General features: G+C 36.9%; 1 protein-coding gene across 24 annotated transcripts in view; it reads right to left on the bottom strand.

Annotated features, from left to right (window-relative positions):
* Positions 1-15,657, bottom strand: part of ATG10 (autophagy related 10) — a 275,188-nt gene that overhangs the window by 144,043 nt on the left and 115,488 nt on the right. The gene's annotated exons all lie outside the window — the stretch shown is intronic.

The following is a 15,657-nucleotide window of genomic DNA, read 5'->3' as shown; positions in this document are numbered from 1 at the left end:
TACTTATTACTCTTTCTATTAATCTCAAACATTCCATGACTTCAGGTTTTTTTATATCCAGATATGAATCTCCTACCAAGATCACTCTTTTGAAGTTTAGATAAATGCACATCTCCAACTGGATGTCCCATGGCATCTCAGTTCAGTGTGTCCAAAATACAACCCATTATCTTTTCACTGAAACTGCTCATCCTCATATCTTTCACGTCTTAGTTAAAGGTGTCAAAATTCATCTACAAGCATGTCTGGCATTCAGAAGAATTTAAATTTGAAAATAAAAATTTACTGAATTCATGAAACTGGTCAGCTGGTCAACAACTATTAATTGAGTCTATTACTATAACCAGACACTATGCCAGGTGCTGGGGAATGTAGATACAAGCATGAAAGACAAAGTCCCTGCCCTCATGGAGATTAGTCTAATGGAGAAAACAGCCATTAAATAATTACAAGTATAATTAATTTTTTCCATTAATTATACTTGTAATTACAAGGAAAAAGATAACCTGCCCAATCACCCAAAACAGAAAACTCAAAAATTTCTTCAATAGTTTTCTTTCCTTCAAACTCAATTTCTAATTAGTACCCAGATCTTATTAGTTCCCTCCCTGAAATCCATCTGATTTATACCTTCCTCTCCACCATTACTATCTTGCTCAATTCAAGCTTCATCATCTCTTTCCTTTAACTGGTCTCCCTGACTGCAACCTCTCCTCTTTCTGTTCTGGTAATGACACTGTTATCTTTACACATTATAACTATGATGGTGTCACAATCCTCCTGAAAACCATTTATGGGTCCTATTTAGCATGAAGATTAAAGCCCCAGATCCGTGGTTTTCGTGATTCTCAATGTCCAGCCTTCATCTGCCTTTCCAAACTTATTACATCTTTCTCAATCCCTCATACCCTGGTCTCTAGCCATATCGCACCTGCATTCTCTTAGAACTTCTTTTTCAAATACTCGATCTGTGAAAAATAAAATCGGCTGGAAGACACTGGATTCCTGCCTTTAGAATCCTGGCAAAATCATATGAGTAAAATTCCCTTTTCTTGATGCAAGAGGTCAAGGAGGGAGATAGTTACCAAAAGTCATGTACTTTGAGAGTACCAGGCCAGATTAAGAGTAGACAGCTCAGTGGGGCACCTGGGTGGCTCAGTCAGTTGAGCACCTGACTCTTGACATCAGCTCAGGTCATGATCTCATGGTTTCATGATTTTGAGCCCTGCACCGGGCTCTGCGCTGACAGGGTGGAGCCTGCTTGGGATTCTCTCTCTCCCTCACTCTTTACCCCTCCCCCACTCATGCTGACTCAGTCTCTCTCAAAATAAATAAATAGCCTTAAAAAAAAGACTCAAAGCTCAAAGTCAGGTCAGTTATCTAAAATGAATATGATGTCAACCAGGATACGAACAATAAAACCAGACTGGACAGACATCAAACATTGTAGAAGAAAAAGTATCTAAGGCAGACAATAGGAAAATGAAACCAAAAGTGGTAAGTTCAAAGCCAAAGGTAGATGACATCAATGGATTTTGTAAAATCTGATTCACACAGTTGCCAATATTAATATTGGCAATTTATTTTTTTAATGTTTATTTATTTTGAGAAGAGAGCACACACACACACGTGAGCAGGGTGGGGGGTGGAGGTAGGCAGAGAGACGGGGAGAGAGAGAATAGGCTCTGCAGTCACCAACTGCGAGACTGTGGGGCTCGACCTCACCAAACACAAGATCATGACCTGAGCCGAAGTCAAGAGTGGGACACTTAACCGACTGGACCCCCCAGGCACCGCACTATTGGCAATTTGTTCTTCAAGATTCCTCTCCGTGAAAACCATCTGTCACCCAACCCCATTCTGTTCCCTAGCTAATCCTTTTCTCCACAAGGCTCCCAGATTCCTTTGTATTTGCTGCCATTATGACAATCAGCACACTCGATCACAATTACTTGCTTACAGGTCTGTTAACTCAGGTAAAATATTAGCAACATGAGGGAAGGGGCTATGTTTTATTCATCCTTTCATCCTCAATGGGAAGACACAGTAAGTTTGTTAAATTAATGAATAAATATAATGAAGTTATTAGTGAACAAATAAATGAGTACAGTAGTCCTAATTTAATGGTACCTAATAAGTACAAATATCTATTAAACTTAGAAATTGACTTTAGAAGCTTGTTGCTCTTGATTATAGAATAGTGTGGATTAGAGGAGAGAAAAAATACTTTTTCTTGGCTTTAACTAAAGAATTCAGAAGTGAGACTCAAAAAGAAATGTTCACATAACTCAAGAAAGGTGCAAGTAAATACAGTTAGAAAATTATCACAATGTCAATACGCTGCCGTTCAATAATGCCTTGTTTTGCTTTGCTTTTAAATAGTTATATCCTAGTGAGGCAATGATATAACACACATTCCGCTCACTGGTTTATTCCTAAGCATTAATGGCTTAGTTGCTGAAGCCACCCTCCCCCTCAACATTCCTGGCATGAAATATAAAACACAAACACTTGCAATACACATATAAAATGTATACTATGTGGCTATTCATTTACTGATAAGAGAAATCCTTGCTTACCATTAGCCCTGAGACTAGAAGCATAAGTGTAAATACAATTCATAAATTATATTTCATAAAACAAATTTTATTTTATAAATAAATAAAATTATTCTTCTCTACTTTAACGAATAACCAATTTTAACCAAATATCTGCATCACTTGAATAATCATAACTACTATTTACTTATCTCAAAATCTTCTTGCAAACATACACAACTGAAATTTTATAATCTTTATGGCACATAATTCAATGCCAACTACCCTTTAGAAATGCAATATGAATTTGATAATACTTAGAAATAAATGGGTTGGATTAGATGACCTCAACAGTACCTTCTAGATAGATTCCATATTATTTTTTTTTAATTTTTTTAATGTTTATTTATTTTAGAGACAGAGAGAGCACAAGCCAGGGAGGGGAAGAGAGAGCCAGAGACAGAATCTGAAGCAGGCTGCAGGCTCTGAGCTGTCAGCACAGAGCCCGACGTGGGGCTCAAAACCACGAACCGTGAGATCATGACCTGAGCCAAAGTCGGTTAAGCCAAAGTCGGACACTTAACCGACTGAGCCACCCAGGCACCCCTGCTGGATTCCATACTATTACAATTATTTTATATTAAATAAATACAGACTATCAGGTAGAGTGGAACAGGCATTTTACAATGAAGAATATCAATCTGGCTATATGCCAAGTTAGCAAACCTGCCTTTAAACTACACAGCCGTGTACCAGCAAGAATTATCAGTCAGCACCCTTACTTTTTGTACATGTTATGCTCTCAGACTTTTGCCTGGTCCCATCTTGTACCCATTCCAAGTCTCTTAGGGAGTCTGACCTTGCTTATTCCTCTCCTGGATCTGCAACTGCTACTGCTCCTCTGATTTCCGTCCCAAACTAGTGTCTGTACTTGGCCTTCAGATCTGGATCCAGTAACATCCCAACCTGATCCAATTTGCCATGAAAGACTCTACCCTCTCCTGATCTATGTGACCAGCTCTATGACTAAATTTGGCCTTACCTACCCAAGAGGGAAATGTGCAAGATAACTTGTCAAGGGTCACAGAGTAGGTGGGATGGAGAACCATATATCTAAAATATGATGCAGTGTGATGTAATAGAAAATCAATAGAACTCAGAGCTGAAGGACAGATTTGAATCCTTACTCTGCCTTTAATGGCTGAGGACATGAACCTGGACAAAATGTTGAACTATATGACATACAAAGAGTTCTCCCTATTCAATACAACTTACTATGAAAACTTTTTATCATATACAAAAGTATAAAACCAGTAAAATGTCCTTAAGCCATCTGTAGAACTATGAACACTGGCCAATCTTGTCTCATCTACTCCCCCAACAATACTTTTTTCCCCTAAAGCAAACTCTAGGTCTCATTGTTTATCTGAAAATTTCATTTTTGTATATTAATAACACAAATCAACTGTTATTATCACATCTAACAAAGTTAACACTAATTCCATAAAATCACCTAATGCCAAGCTACGTTTAAATTTCCTAAATTCACAAAAAACTAAAAGGCAGCCTATGGAATGGGAGAAGATATTTGTAAATGACATATCAGATAAAGGGTTAGTATCCAAAATCTATAAAGAACTTACCAAACTCAACACCCTCCAAAAAACAAATAATCTAGTGAAGAAATAAGCAGAAGACATGAATAGACATTTTTGCAAAGAAGACATTCAGATGGCTAATAGACACATGAAAAGATGTTCAACATCACTTATCATCAGAGAAATGCAAATCAAAACTACGATGAGATTCCAGCTCACACCTGTCAGAATGGCTAAAATTAACAACACAATAAAAAAGAGTTGTTGGCAAGGATGTGGAGAAAGGGTAATCCTCTTGTACTGTTGGTGAGAATGCAAACTGGTGCAGCCACTCTGGAAAACAGTGTGGAGCTTCCTCAAGAAACTAAAAATAGAACTACCCTACAACCCAGCAATTGCACCACTCGGTATTTACCCAAAGGATAAAAAATATACATTCAAAGGGATACATGCACCCCAATGTTTATAGCAGCATTATCAACAATAGCCAAACCATGGAAAGAGCCGAAGTGTCCACTGACGGATAAATGAATAAAGAAGATGTGTTATATATATATAATGGAGTATTACTCAGCGATCCAAAAGAATGAAATCTTGCCATTGCAATGATGTGGATGGAGCTAGAGTGTGTTACGCTAAGTGAAATAAGTCAGTCAGAGAAAGATAAATACCATATGATTTCACTAATATGTAGAATTTAAGAAACAAAACAGATAAACATTTGGGAGGGGGGAAGAAAAAAAGAGAGAGGGAAACAAACCATAAAAGACTTTTTAAATATTTTTTAATGTTTATTTATTTTGGGGGGAGAGAGAGAGAGAGAGAGAGAGAGAGAGAGAGAGAGAGAGCATAAATGTGGGAGGGGCAGAGAGAAATGGAGACAGAATCCGGAGCAGACTTCAGGCTTGTACTGTCAGCACAGAGCCTGACGCAGGGCTCGAACCCATGAGCCATGAGATCATGACCTGAGCCAAAGTCGGACGCCAAACCAACTGAGCCACCCAGGAATCCCTAGAGACTCTTAAAGACAGAAGACAACAGCATTGATGGAGGGAGGCAGGTAGGGGATGGGCTAGATAAATGATGGGTATTAGGAAAGCACTTGTTATGATGAGCAATGGGTGTTGTTTGTAAGTGATGAATCACTGAATTCTACTCCTGAAACCAATATTGCACTGTTTGTTAACTAGAACTTAAATAAAAATTTAAAAAAAAATTCCTAGATTGAACACCAAAAATTCAAACAATTCAATTAAAAAATGGTCAGAGGGCCTGAACAGACATTTTTCCAAAGATGGCCAACAGACACATGAAAAGGTATTCAACATCATTAATCATCAGGGAAATGCAAATCAAAACCACAATGAGATACCACTTTACACCTGTCAGAATGGCTAAAATAAAAAAGACAAGAAATAACAAGTGCTGGTGAGATGTGGAGAAAAAGGAGCCCTTGTACACTATTGGTGGGAATGTAAACTGGTACTGCCTCTGTGAAAATAGTATGGAGGTTCCTCAAAAAATTAAAAAATAGAAACACCACATGATATAATAATTACACTGCTGGGTATTTATCCCCCCAAAAATGAAAACACACATTTGAAAAGATAAATGCACTCCCATGTTTATTGCAGCATTATTTATGATAGCCAAGACAAGGAAATAACCCAAGTGTCCATCAATAGACAAATGGATAAGAAAGATGTTAGGCACACGTGCGTGCGCGCACGTGCACGCGTGCGCGTGCACACACACACACACACACACACTGGCATATTAGACAGCCATACAAAAGGATGAGATCGTGCTAGGTACAATAACAAGGATGAACCTAAAGGGTATTATGCTAAGTGAAATAAGTCAGCCTGAAGAAGACAAATACTGTATAATTTCATCCATATGTGGAATCTAATAAAACAAATGAACAAACAAACAAAAAGCAGAATTAGATTGATGGTTACCAGAGAGGAGGGGGTTAGTGGGCAAAATGGATGCAGGGGAGAGGGAGATACAGATTTCCACTTTCCAAATGAATAAGTAACAGGAATAAAAGGTACAGCATAGGGTATACATCAATGACACTGTAATAGGCTTATGTGGTGATAGATGGTAGCTACAACTGAGGCAGGCACAGCACAATGTATGAACTTGTCAAATTGCTATGTTGTACACCTAAAACTAATGCAATATTGTGTATCAACCATAGTCAATTTAAAAATGAAATCATGGATTGTCTAAAACTTTTCTTTAAAATTTTTTATAGTTTGTTTTTCCTAAATAGGATCCAACTAAGAGCTACACATTCTATAACATTTTCTATTAGACAGTAAGGGAGAAAGCCTCTAATAGGCTTTCTATTCCTATATAGAATAGTATAGAATAGAATATATAGTATATAGTATAGTATATAGTATAGTATAGTATATACTATATAGTATAGTATAGAATATATACTATATAGTATAGTATACTATATATATATAGTATAGTATAGAATAGAATATATAGAATAGTATAGAATCACAGATTTATCTGTGATTTGTTATGAAATTGAGGACTTCACTCATCAAAAATCTCTAGATCTATGCTGTTCAAAATAATAGCACTAGCTACCCGTGGTTACTTAAATCAACTAAAATCATGTAATATTAAAAATTCAGTTTCTCAGTCATACTAGCCACATTTCAAGTGCTCAATAGCCACATGTAGCTAGGAGCTACCATACTGAATGACCAAGCTACAGAATATTTCCCCCATTAGTAAGTGAATAGTCATATGATATCCATTTTACATCACTGCAGGAAATTCGATTGGGTTATGCTGCACTAGTATCTAAAGATACTTTCACTTCACAGAACTTAGAAAACAAGTCTCAATATAAACCTAATGTGCAGAATTATTGAGGGCTCATTAGAGTCATTTAAGACCAACTAGACCATTTCTGGTCCAGGGTCCTTAGATGTGGCTTCTCAAAAAGACTGACTACCACAAAATAACCTACAATTGGGCTATGCCTCCAAAGTTCACTTGTAACTTCTTTTGAATTTTAAATTATTTTGTTCAGGTTCCAGGCTACTGTTAAAATCTCAATTAACTCAAAACATGGTTGGGACACCTGGGTGGTGTGGTCAGTTAAGTGTCTGATTCTTGATTACTAGTCAGGTCGTGATGTTGCAGTTCGTGGGATTGAGCCCCATGTGGGGCTCTGCACTGACAGCACAAAGCCTGCTTGGAATTCTCTCTCTCTCTCTCTCTCTCTCTCCTCCTCCTCCTCCTCTTCTTCCTCCTCCTCCTCCCCTGCTTGCTTGTACACTCTCTTTCTCTCAAAATAAAAAAAATTAACTTTAAAAAATGGTTGAGGGGCACCTGGGTGGCTCAGTGGGTTGGGCATCCGCCTTCAGCTGAGGTCATGATCTCACAGTCCGTGGGTTCAAGCCCCGCGTCAGGCTCTGTGCTGACAGCTCAGAGCCTGGAGCCTGCTTTGGATTCTGTGTGTCCCTCTCTCTCTCTCTCTGTCCTTCCCCCACTCATGCTCTGTCATTCTCTGTCTCTCAAAAATAAATGTTAAATTTTTATTTTTAATGGCTTAAATTTTATACAATGAACAGGAGGAAAAAAACTATTATTGATTGCTATTGTGGACTAGCCTGGAAACCTAATAATTGTGTATAATGTAATTTCAGTTTGTAAAAGTGCTCTGCAAGGGGGAGAAAAGACAGTGTCATTGGAAACATGTATCCCTCTCCTTTCTCCCCTTCTTCCACAGTGAAAAAGTAGAAACAAGGAAAGCAGAATGTTGGAAGATGTCTTATTTGGGAAAAGCCCTCCCCAGGCTGAGGTAAAATGGCTTGTCATATACATGGGATATATGTAAATTAGGCATTATAAATAAAAATCACAATTTCTAACAAAGGTAATCCCTTATAATTTATTTAAACTAAGGAATATAAAGGCTTTGCCTGATTATTCCCTCCTACATCACAGTCTCAAAAGAAAATTTCTTATTATGTAGGGTTAGTATAGGCCTTTCAAATCTTAAAAAAGATAGAAATCTTAGACTAAAAAGATTACTAGATTTGACTATACTTTTTCAATTATCTATGCCAGGGGTGACTGGATGGCTGAATCCATTAAGCGTCTGACTTCAGCCCAGGTCAAGATCTCATGGTTTATGAGTTCGAGCCCCATGTCGGGCTCTGTGCTGACAGCTCAGAGCCTGGAGCCTGCTTCGGATTCTGTGTCTTCCTCTCTTTCTCTGCCCCTCCCCACTCACGCTCTGTCTCTCTGTCTCTCTCAAAAATAAAATAAACATCAAAATAAATTTTAAATTATCTATGCCAAAAAAAACATTGCAAACCAAGTTAAAATACAAAACCTAGGCAAAATATTTGTAACGTACACAACAAGTGCTAACTAACATCCTTAGCAAATAAAGAATCTCAAACCAGCCACAAGTGAGTACCTTCATATCAAAATGGATGAAGAACAAGAATAAGCAATTTATAAAGCAAAAAATACAAATGGCTAAAAAAACAGAAAAATTTTCTAACTTCACTGATAAACCAAGAAATACAATGAAAAACAAAGAGATACTTCTTTTTCCTATTGAACACCCAAAAAGAAAAACGATTTTAATTGGTAATCTCTAGCACTCACTAGAACAGAGAGAGCTGCTAGAGAGAGCAGAACTACTGGCACCTCTAAGGTACGACTAGTGTCTTTCTCAGCCCCTAAGAGAATATAATACACTTGGAAGTAAGTCTTCACCCCAGTAAAAATGCAAAATCCATCACATAAATGTAAAGCATCATTCTCAATAGTTATGGTGGAGAATTTTATTAAGGGAAGGGGCATGAAAAACTTAAAAACTTTACTTTTTATGTAATATTACTTTATCTCTATTATATTTCACATTAAGGCACTTGAAAGCCCTTTTAGTCTGCTAGTCGGCATCTTCTCTGCAATGCTTCTTGGCACTGACTCATTAAGTATTCTTCATCTGATTCAAGGCAAAATATGCTTCTGATCAAATATGCACTCACATGCTCTTTGGCAAGCTACAAACCAAATTAGAAAAATCATAAATCTGGTGCTAAATGTTCTGGAGGGATGGTATATGCTATACCTTCCTTATCAGAAAAGCACACATATGGATTGCAATATGTCAACAAACCCCGTCTGTGACTTTTCTCACTCCTAATTTTAAAAATCATAGATCAATAAAGTAAACTATATTACTATATTTGGGTTAATAACTAACAAACCTAACTCCTTACTTTTCAAATGGAAATCATTCAAAATTACTTTGAAAGACACTTGAAATGTACTTGAAATGTACATTTCAATAACTAGATCTGCATAAAAGTTAAAAATAAATACATTTGATATCCCAAGGCTGGTACCAATTTTAATATCACTAACCACTTATACATATGGTTCTCCAAAGAAAGTTTGCTGTTAAATAGTCTATAAAATCATTCTATCACTGTGAATATGCCCCTTCATTTAAGAAAACCTTCAGTTTCCCAATTTACATCAATAAAAGAACATAACAAAAATGAACATCACTAACCTTTAACCATATATGCAAATGTGCATTTTCATGCCAGTTTTGTCATGCCAGTTTCATTTCACATGAAAATCATTTTAAAGGTTTTTCAATAATTAAAGCATTAGTGTCCAATAAACCATGTACATGGTAAACAAAATTCTTTGCAATTCATAAGGAATCAGGCAGGGTCTAAAAATACAATTCTGTAAATGATCATCTGATAAAATGAACAAAGACTGAATTTTGCAAAATGAGACTTAGGTATATACTTATACTGCAAAAGAATGAATCTTTCAATTAAAGTAATAAAATGCATTAATCAAAATTCTGCAAATAAGACTATCAAAAATTACTTTAAAATATATATAATAATCTATGATCATTAAAGTGTCTATACAAAAGATGTTAAAACCTCTCAAATATATTTCATAAAATAATGGTTATCATCAATTTTAGAAAACTCATTACAATTATCATTCAGTAAATATTCACTTCAGGACCTATACATGCAAAGTTCTGAGCTATGAACCATGAAGAGCAGAGAGATGGTGAGACATCTTTCTGGGACTTGCCAAGGAGAAAACAATCTAACAGTAAGGATAAGACATAAATATCCTAGACCCATGGAATTCACAGCTTAAAAGAGATGTTTAAGTTTATTTAACGCAATATATGTAACTACTCATGAAAAATCTTGTGTTCCAAACAGGAAAATTTCTTTCTGATTTGTTAAAAGTTCACTTTATGCCTACGGAAAATAATCAGAAGCCTTCTCTTCTCTTGAATCAATTATTCCACTTATAAAATATTCTACATACCCTTTACATGCTTACCTTTTATTATGTTGATTTTATCTTGAACAAAACACACATACACATACAGCAAATATTTATCATCCATTATTTGTTGTGAATATTTTACCTGCTACAATTTTTCCTTTAACATTATTCATATTTTGCTATTGTTTTTTGTTTTGTTTTGTTTTCTCTTTTTGATGCAGGAAAATCTACAGATCATTTCTTCATGGTTTCTATCTTGAGGCCATTCTTAGAAAAATTACAGTGTCACCAGTGTTTTCATCTACTAGTTATATGGGTTCATTTAAAAACTGTGTAACTGTTCAGTCCATCTGGGGCTTTATTCTCAGGCATACTGTGATATAAAGGGTTCAATTTAATTATTTTCCACATGCTTATAACATTAACACTGAATAGAAGATAACAAAAATGTTTTTTAAGGGAAAGAGAAAAGAGAAGAAAAGAAACAATGAGAATCATGTCCAAAAACAAGAACAATTAAGCTAGCATCAGATTTCTCCACAGCAACTTTCAACAACAGAGGACAAGTGACCAGTGTTCGCAGAGTTCTGAAGAAAAGAAATTATGTCCCAAGAGCAGTCTGCCTAACCAAGATGACTACACAGGATAAATACAACAAAAGACATTCTCAACATGAAACAGCCACCACTGAGACCTTCATAAAGAATTCTGCTTAAAGGGGTGGCTCAGTTGGTTGAGCGTCCAAGTCTTGATTTTGGCTCAGGTCATGATCTCACAGTTCATGGGTTTGAGCCCCATGTCAGGATATGCACTGACAGCATGGAGCCTGCTTGAGATTCTCTGTCTCCCTCTCTCTCTGCCCCTGCCCCACTCTCTCTCTTTCAAAAATAAATAAAATATTTAAACAATTTTAATATAATTTATTGTCAAGTTAGCTAACATACAATGTATACAGTGTGCTCTTGGCTTCAGGAGTAGATTCCCATGATTCCTCACTTACATACAACACCCAGTGCTCATCCCAAAAAGTGCCCTCCTCAATACCTATCACCCATTTTCCCCTCTCTCAGCCTCCCCATCAACCCTCAGTTTGTTCTCTGTATTTAAGAGTCTCTAAATGGTTTGCCTCCCTCTCTGTTTGAAACTACTTTTCCCCCTTCCTTTCTCACATCGTCTTCTGTTAAGTTTCTCAACTTCCACACATGAATGAAAACATGGTATCTTTCTCTGACTTATTTCTCTTAGCATAATACCCTCCATTTCCATCCAAGTTGTTGCAAATGGCAAGATTTTATTCTTTCTCATTGCCAAGTAGTATTCCATTGTATATATAAACCACATCCTCTTTATCCATTCATGAGTTGGTGGACATTTGGGCTCTTTCCATAATTTGCCTATTGTTCATAGCACTGCTATAAACATCAGGGTACATGTGCTCCTATGAATCAGCACTCACTCCTATATAACCTTGGGTAAATTTCTAGTAATGCTATTGCTGGGTCATAGGGTACTTTTATTTATAATTTTCTGAGGAACCTCCACACTGTTTTCCAGAGTGGCTGCACCAGTTTGCATTCCCACCAACAGTGTAAGTGGGTGTACATTTCTCCACATCTTTACCACATCTGTTGTTGCCTGAGTTGTAAATTTTAGCCATTCTGACCTGTGTGGTGTGGTATCTCACTGTGGTTTTGATTTGTATTCCCCTGATGATGAGTCATGAGTATATTTTCATGTATCTGTTGGCCATCTGGATGTCTTCTTTGGAAAAGTGTCAATTCATGTCTTCTGCCCATTTCTTCATTAGATTATTTTCTTTTTGGGTGTTGAGTTTGGTAAATTCTTTATAGATTTTGGATACTAACCCCTTATCTGATATGTCATTTGCAAATATCTTCTCCCATTCCATCAGTTGCCTTTTAGTTTTGCTGATCGTTTCCTTTGCAGTGCAGAAGATTTTTATCTTGATGAGGTCTCAATAGTTCATTTTTGCTTTTATTTCCCTTGCCTTCAGAGATGTGTCAAGTAAGAAGTTGCTGTGGCTAAGGTCAAAGAGGTTGTGGCCTGTTTTCTCCTCTAGGGTTTTAATGGTTTCCTGTCTCACATTTAGGTCTTTCATCCATTTTGAGTTTATTTTTGTGTATGGTGTAAGAAAGTGGTCTAGTTTCATTCTTCTGCATGTTGCTGTCCAGTTCTCCCAGCATCATTTGCTAGAGACTGTCTTTATTCCATTGGATACTCTTTCCTGCTTTCTCAAAGATTAGTAGATCATACATTTGTGGGTCTGATTCTGGGTTCTCTATTCTATTCCATTGGTCTATGTGTCTGGTTTTGTGCCAATACCATACTGTCTTGATGATTACAGCTTGGTAGTAGAGGCTAAAGTCTGGACTAAAAAAATTTTTTTATTAAAATTTTTTTTAATAATTCTAATAACAGAAACTAAAATATAAATCAAATGTAAAATTCAAGGGTTAAAACGTCAAGGAAAAAAATCATAGTGAGTACTGAATTCTAGTTAATTATATTCCAGTTAAATACAGAACTAGAATTAAACAACTATAAACCTTAATTACAAAACAGAATGTAAATGTTATAAAGCTCAAATAAGTAAAAATAATGTGTAACAACCAAAAATAGGGAGAGGACAGGAAGGTAGAGTATATATGCACATCTTTCAAAACAGATCACATATAAAGTCTAAACAGAAATTTGCATCTTAAAATCATGGCTCTAACCTCATGTATCCATAATCTCTTTACAGATATTCCAAAATATATACTACCTCTTACAGTGAAGTACATATTTGGAAGTTCAACAACTGTTTAAGTACTTTTAGTATCCTTTCCTTTTTATAAATTAAAGTGAAAATACATTGAATCCTTTTTATTTACAGTAACAGACATAGTATGATCAACAGATCAATGGGTTACCCTTTTTTTTTTAAGATTTTAGTTTTAAATAATGCCTATACCCAACATGAAACTTGAATTCAACAGATCAATGGAAAGGAAAGAAAGAGGGAAGGACGAGGAAGCAGAGAGGGAGGAAACTGTATTTCTCGCTATCTAATGTATTATGGTGGGTATCTGAGGGGTGATTTTTGAATTTCTTCTTTGTATTTTAATTTTTTATAATGAACTTACATCATTATACAAGGATAACAGTGATTTTTTTCCTCTGTTATAAAAAATCAAACTAAAAGTAGACATAAAATAAAGATAAATAAGCAAGATTACGAGGGTATTACAATCTTCTGGAAGCTACAAAATTGTGTTTGATACACAAACAACAAACCTGGATATCAAGATTATAGTTCATACATTTGAGCCAAGAACCTCTCAGATTTTTTAACTTCTTATACACAGAGTTGTGAGGTAGAAGTCCACTTTATGGGGTGCCTAGGTGGCTCAGTCAGTTAAGCCTCGGACTCTTGATTTGGGCTCAGGTCATGATCCCAGGGTCATGGGATCAAGCCCTGCATGGGGCTCAGCACTGAACATGGAGCCTGCTTGGGATTCTCTCTCTCTCCCTCTCTCTCTCTCTCTCTCTCTCTCTCTCTCTCTCTAGGCCCCTCCCTAGCCTCAAATAAAAAAAAAAAAAGTTTTTTTAATCCTTTGTATTTTAGGACACTACTAAAGCTCTGTGCATATTTAGGAAGCCTGATCGCCTGAGTAAACAAACCCAGTGACCTCTGCTCAGTCCCATCTTCAACCATCTTCTGCAACAGTGGACTCTGCAAAGACACCCTCCTTTACATTCTGGACAGTGCCTTGCACACAGCAGCCACACAAACATTGTTAAGTGACGAATGGGGCATTCTCCTGACTGCTCTGATCTCTGTCAGTGTCTCTGCAGGCTTCTGCCCACACTTCTTTCTCTCCTTGCCCGCCTACACAGAGGCGTCCCCCAAGGGTGGCTCTCACTTCACTCCTCTTCTCAGTCTAGTTTCCCTGAATTATCGCATCCACTCTCAAACTCTAGGTCTGGCTCCTCTTCTGAGCTCCAAAACTAAAATGGGAAGTTTGTGCTAGACATCTCGACAAAGATGCTGTCCAGCATCCAGAATTTGACACGCTGAGGTTGAATTACCTTTCACCCACCCACCCCTCCCCCATCTATCTCTCATCCCATTGCCAACCAGCGTCTCCCCTTAAGTCTCAAATGGGGGCAGTGGCAACACATTCAGCTTCCTGGTCACAGAGAATGAGAACCTGGCGGCTGTTTTCAACCCGTCCTTGTCCTGTGTCCACTCCTTTTATACCTCCATAATGTCTCTCACACACATTCCATCCTTCCTGCCCACACTGACATCATCTAACAAAAGCAGCACCCTATGATGAAAACACTACCAGGTCTGGACTCAAAAGACATAGCGTTTGAGTACAAGCTTTGCCCTGAATTTGCTTTGAGACCTTGTATACACTGACTAACATATTTTTAGCACAAATCTTTAAATCACAGGATAACTCTGAAATATCAAGTTATCTCCAACCTTAGGAACAGTAGTATTGTATATACTATATGTGTGTGAATACACACACACATATGTACATAGATGGCTACAGAAACACATGTGCACACACACAAACATGTATGATATCTATACAAACACATGAAAAGCATTATTATTATCTAAGCTGGTATAATATCTCATCTGATCTTGCACAAAAATGTTCAATTTTAATCTCGGTTCTCCAGGCAACCTTTTACCCTGAATGAAGGATTATTTTATTAAAACATCATTTGCTTCCTTTTAATGGTCTGCAATTTGTTCTCCTTTGCCAAAAGAATAAAACCAAAACTCTTTATATAGATTTCACAGTGCTCCTTTATCTGACCCCACCGTAGCTTTCTGACCTTATCTCCCAGTACACCCCCTCTATCACCCATGTTCTATCAAGACACAACACTATAACTTCCTTTCCCCAAATACACCCTGCGTTTATACTGTTCCCTCCAGTCTAGAATTTCCATTTTAGGAAACCTCTCCTTCAAGGTCCAATTCAGATATCACCTTCTCAATAATATCTCCACGGATCTTCATCAAGATAAGTGGCCCATATTTTTAACCTTGTAAATACAAAGATCTTTGTAATTCTCTCTTCAACTAGGTTATAAATTCCTGAAGGACCGAGACTATGGCATATTCGCCTTTGACTCCGTTGCTTGTCGAGTCTAATACAGTTTAT

Source organism: Felis catus, chromosome A1 (assembly GCF_018350175.1).
Source record: "Felis catus isolate Fca126 chromosome A1, F.catus_Fca126_mat1.0, whole genome shotgun sequence".
Taxonomy (NCBI): domain Eukaryota; kingdom Metazoa; phylum Chordata; class Mammalia; order Carnivora; family Felidae; genus Felis; species Felis catus.
The sequence above is the reverse complement of the archived record's forward strand: the minus strand, read 5'-3'. Positions and strand labels throughout refer to the sequence as shown.